Source organism: Lagenorhynchus albirostris, chromosome 12 (assembly GCF_949774975.1).
Source record: "Lagenorhynchus albirostris chromosome 12, mLagAlb1.1, whole genome shotgun sequence".
Classification (NCBI taxonomy): domain Eukaryota; kingdom Metazoa; phylum Chordata; class Mammalia; order Artiodactyla; family Delphinidae; genus Lagenorhynchus; species Lagenorhynchus albirostris.
Genome location: NC_083106.1, coordinates 52,660,262 through 52,666,139, shown reverse-complemented (window position 1 = coordinate 52,666,139; position 5,878 = coordinate 52,660,262). Strand labels below are relative to the sequence as shown.

The 5,878-nt window shown below is 44.2% G+C and overlaps 1 pseudogene; it reads right to left on the bottom strand.

Moving 5' to 3' along the window:
* Positions 1 to 459: 459 nt before the first annotated feature.
* On the bottom strand, positions 460 to 2,146 carry LOC132530673 (cleavage stimulation factor subunit 2-like; annotated as a pseudogene).
* Positions 2,147 to 5,878: the final 3,732 nt, after the last annotated feature.

Sequence of the window (5,878 nt, the reverse complement as noted above, 5' to 3'; positions counted from 1 at the left end):
GGATAGGGAGGGAGGGAGATGCAAGAGGGAAGAGACATGGGGATATATGTATATGTATAACAGATTCACTTTGTTATAAAGCAGAAAGTGACACACCATTGTAAAGCAATTATACTCCAATAAAGATGTTAAAAAAACAGTACAATACTGCAGTAAGGGTAGAAAACACATGTAAGGTTTCACCCTTGGTGTTCAGCCTTCTAAAAGCACAAAGGTCATGTATATCAATCTGCAATATACTAAAATTGTGTTCAAATTTTATTTCAAGTCACAGAAAACATATAAACTGAGACAACAGAGTGAACTGATTTTGTTCTGAGAGAAGGTGATGGGAGTCCCCCACCTGGCAGCAATTTGAGTCATTCAAAGGGCAGGATGCAGAAATCATCTTTTTGCAACATTTCAACCAAGTTATGGAATTAATTTCCAGATTTGTCACCAGGTAGTTCTGAAAACATTTTAAGGCGCTCCAGTAGACATCTGTATTTGTTCCTTTAAGATCAGGATACTCTGTCTCTGCTCTGGAGGAAGCTTGGCGATCTGGTCTGCAGTTAGTTGAAGAACCTGCATGATCAAAGCAGCCTTCTCATGGTCCTGTGTTGTGACTTGGTTCTGGGCAGGACCTAAGCCACCAGGCTGGCCTCCACCCTGAATGCTCACTTCTTGCATGACAGGAACATATCTGGATCCCTGGGGGCCAGCTGCCCCCATATTAATTGGACTAGGACCTGGATTCCACTAGGTATAGGGCCTCTAGGGCCTCGGACTGGGCCCCTTGTATCCGTGCTCCTGGCCTCAATCCCTCTGACTTCCACTGCACGGGCCTCCATTGCACGGGCCTCCATCACATGGGCTTCCAATCCTCTAACATCTAATCCTCTTGCCTCCAAGGCTCGTGCCTCCGTCCCTCGTGCATCTATGCCTCGGGGATCTCTTCCACCTCTGCCATCCAATGGTGGACCCCTCTGATCTAGCATGGGTCCTCTTGGCTCTGCCATTAGAGGTCTGGACTCAGCTCATGGCCCTCCCCTCATCTCATGTGGGGGTGGGCCGCGGCTGTCAGGGCCAGGGACACGGTGCATGGGCAGACCCTGATAAGGTGGTCCCAGGTAACCTCTAGGCTCTACCTCTCCAGTTACAGAAAGGAAAGTGCCTCTGCCTGGGTCATTTGGAGCGTTTCCCAACAGACCTCGAGGAGTCGGGACGTTGGCAGGCAAGGGCCCACGCTGCATAGCTGCTCTGGGGTCTTACATCGGCACTTGTGCCCATTCCATGGACACTGGTCCACTGCCTGGCATTCCAACCTGGGCCTGCATTCCTCCTCCGGGCGCTAAGGAACCAGGGCCAGGTCCTGTTACGGTCGCTGGTATCTGCCCTGGTGCTGCAACTCCAGCCTCCAGAGAAGCTTGCATCAGAGGATGTGCACCACTGACATGCATTCCACTCAAAGACTGGGCCTGAGGGGCCTGGGGATTCTGTTGGTTTATCGACACATTGGATCCTGAGCCAGGTCCAGCGCTGTGACTGTCTGAGGGTTGCCCGCAATCAGTGTTGGGATATTTGTCTGGCGACGCAGAATTTTCAAGGCAATTTCTGGATCCACAGTTCTCATCAGTACCTGGGCTTGGAGCGAAGCATAAGCCAGTTGAGGGTTCTGAAGCAACATGTTCCGTGCTTCCTGAGGACTATTCTGGACACAGAGCTTCATTTGTTTCATCAGCTCAAACATCTGCTCTGGTGGAAGACTGGCAACTGCTTTGCTAATGGACTCAGGGACATCCTCAGGACTGATGGTCTCTCCATAAGGTGACTCAATGACAGGGGCACCAGTGCCAAGGCTCTTCAGCTCTTCTTTGTTCTTTCTGCTGGCAGCACTGTCCACTCGAAGTGCTCTCCCACTGAATTCACACCCATTTAGGTTTCGCATGGCACTAAGTGCTGTCTCCTGGTCTTGGTATTCACAGAAGCCACAACCTTTTGGCTTTCCTGTCTCCCTATCATATACCAACCTGCAACTAACAACAGGCCCAACCTCAGAAAAGATGGCCTTTAATTGCTCTTCAATAGCCTCATATGGAACGTTCCCCACAAACACCGAATGTAGAGAACGATCCACCGCAGGGTCTCTCACAGTCAAACCCGCCATCGCTCTCTATCCATTCCTCTTTGAAGGTTTGACGCTACTTTGGAATTGTGCCTTGCAGGCAGGACCTGAGTCCACACCTTTCCTGGACCCCCAGAACTGTCTCTCTCTCCTCTCCACATTCTCCATCACGTCATTATTATTACTATTATTTTAAGCTGGAGGCAGTGGAAGGGGGACCTGACAATTGCCTGCTTTCTCCACTTGCTCTGTCTGTACCTGGGAATCCCATTCTTTATTTCCCTCTCCAAACTTTCTCCATTCAACTTAGTGTTTAGGCCCTTGGGGAAAAACACACAATGGCTGATGCTCTACTCCTGCTTCACACCTGGCCTCAACTCTTCCCTGAGGCAATGAAGTTTGGGCCAACTGCCTTCTTGAATGGGATAAAATGAAGGGTAGGGAAAATACAGGAGAAAACATAAGCTAATATCTCAAAATAGGCTCAAAACCAACAAATATTTAGGAAGTATGAGAATCGTCTTAAGTCTGAAGGGGCATGGGAGTGGGGTGGAGGGTGCCGACCCAGTAAAAGAAATTGTCCCTATCCCTAAGAGCTCACAATTTATTAATAACTGGAATAAAAGACAAGTAAAACTAATACGTATGAAACTGTCAGAGAACAATGCCAAATTGTGCAATAGGAAATCAGAGAGGAGAGAACTTAGAAAGAGCTGAAGTAACAATAATATCAAAGTATTTTAATAATATCTACTGCCAAATTAATTAGATATTACCAACGCAGTTCAAAAATATATACTAAGCATCTACTGTGTACCAAGCGGACTACTGAGCACCAGGAACACATAGGGAGCATAATTTTATCCTCCAAGTCAGGGGTGGGAGCTGAAGATGGGGAGGAGAGAAGGAAGAGACATTGGAAAATACTTTTTAAAGGATGCAATTTTGAGCTGGGTATTAAAGAGTAGAATTTTGCAGTGGAATCATAATTAGAGAAAACACTGTTTGCAAAGGCAATGATAGAACTGATCCAGTTTTGAGCTCTTCCTTTCCCCTCAAGCTTGGGGGTGAGTCTTGCTGGGAAAAAGAAACAGCACAAGTAGAGGAAAGGGATTTTTTCATCAAATACACCTTGGCTAGAGGCTTCCTCATGGAACATGAAGGCGTGGAAAGGGGTTAGTTCAGATTCCCCTGTATAGATTGAGGATGAGAGTTGAAACAGAAACCATAGCTTACAAAATGGTCTGCACTATGACTAGTAAAACAGATAAATGACTTAAGGTCAAAATTGTATATCTCTTTGTTTAAATGCATATGTTCCAAGATAGAACCACAGAATGATGTAACAATAACTCCGAAAAGGCCGTATGTTCTAAAACTGAGACCACTGACTGTTCCAGCAACTTGCCTGGTTTACAGATTCTAAATAATCCATGACAAGGCCATCTTGTGACTAATTCCAGCCCCCAGGTCCTACAAAAACCTTACCCTAAGCTCCCCCACTGTGGACTCACTCCATGGTTTGTACGATATTTGACTCACTCTTCTGCTTTGTATTGTCTTTTGCTGCAGGCTAAATCAACCTTTTTTTCTTTTTCTTTTACTACAGGTGTGTGCCAGTGGTCTCTGGATGATATTTTAACAAATCAAGGTCCCATCAAGGTTTGTCAGAGACTCTTGCTGCTGTAGATAGCCATACCTGGGAGCCCTAATTCTCCACCCCCTAAAAGCCACTCTGCCTGTCCTGACAAACTGAGTCTCTCTACCAATGTGAGCTCCAAGTCTTTTGTTGAGCCCTTCAGCATTGGTTTTATTTTTTTTTTGTCTTATGGATACAATCTCCCAGGACTTTTTGGTAATTTGATCATATTTGCACTCCTTCTCGAAGTTCTGCCACGTATAATCAATCCTTTTATACAACTCTTCCTCCTGTCTGAGGCCTGTGTATTGGCAATTCTGTGGAACATCTAAGAGATTCAGCGGGCAGGAGATGGGCTTAGGTCCAACAAATTTGCACTGTGGTTTGGCAATTGGTGATCAGATATCACAGTTTTCTGGGATTTTTTTTGACCTTTTTTGGGAGCTGAATATTTTTTGAATCATTTGACAAGGTAGGTCCTGTGCAGCAGAAGCTAATACTCTGGCAATCATACGTATTTTGCCTGCAACATGGACAAACACTAAGACAAGAATCATTACTCAAATTTGAAACATATTTCATATGTCCCATAATCAATCTGGATTTCTCTCTCTGGGGAAATCCAGCTGCCATGTCATGAAGACACTCAAGCAGCCCCGTGGAGGCCCATGCAGTGAGGAACTGAGACCTCCTGCCAACAGCTGACATTAACTTGCCAGTCATAGGAGTGGATCCTCCAGTCGAGCCTTTGGAAGTGGATCCTCCAGTCGAGCCTTTAGATTCCTATAGCCTTAGCTGACATCTTGACTGCAACCTCATGGGAGACACCAACCAGAACATCCTGGTCAAGCCACTCCCAAATTCTTGACCCACAGAACTCTGTGCTAAAGGAAATACATGTTTGTTTGTTTTAAGTCCTTAAGTTTGGGGCAATGTGTTTTACAGCAATAGATAACTAATATAATAGACAACTAATATCAAGACAGACCATGAGTACAATAGATAGCTAATTTCAAATGGCCTTTTCATTTTAGACACGGATGGGTTATCTTTGCCAGTGTCTGTAAGATTAGTCCCACATCTGCTAATTGTCAAGGGCAATGGTTTTAGAAGTACCATGACCATTAGACAGGAGTGTCTACTAACAATTTAGACTCTTGAACCAGCAAAAAGCTAAAGTACTGCTCTTTACTGAGATTTTGTACTATTCCTTCCAGAAGACTCAATTTCTGATTATCACCGGAGCCTTTGGGTAATTGTAAGGAAGAAGCCGGAATCCCTGTGGATGATAAGTATGGTAGTTGACCTTTAAGATAGCTCCTAATGACCTCTGATTCCTGATAATCATGTCATTATGTAATTTTTTCCCTTTGAGCACAGACTGTATCTAGTGACTTGCTTCTAAGTTATAAACTATAACAAAAGAGATGGGATACTGTTTCCAAGATTAGGATACAAAAGCACATGGCTCCCATCTTACTTGCCTCTCTCACTCTCTTACTGGTTTATGCAGAGGGAAGCCAGCTGCTTTGTTGTAAGCTGCCCAATAGAGAGGCCCACTTAGCAAGAAAATGATGTCTCTGGCCAAGAGCCAGCAAGTCTAACAGTCCACAAGGAGCTGAATTCCGCCAGTGAGTGAACTCCGAGGGGATCCTCCCCAAGCTGGGGGCTCCAGTCAACACCTTGATTGTAGCCTTGTGAGAGGCCTTGAGCCAGAGGTATCCAGCAAAGCCATGCTCAGATTCCTGAACCACAGAAACTATGAGATAATAAATGTTTGTTGTTTTAAGCCAGTAAGTTTGGGGATAACTTGTTACATAGCCATAGATAATGGATAGAGAAAATAAGATTAAATTATTCTGGCTAATTTTTACAATAAAAATTATTATATGACTTTATATAATTATATATTATTATATAACAATATCAGAAAGGAGGTTTTTCTCTTCTATCGAAGCTTTATACATAATCAGTTTTATAGGAATTTGGTCACTGATTACCCTGGGAGTAAGGATATATTACGGATAGTGAGAACACTGGCAAATCATTAATTTAACTCATAAAGTGTATTATAAATGTCACTAGTTGACAAGGAGGACATTTAAACCTCTAGAAAAAAAAGTATTTTTCTCTCT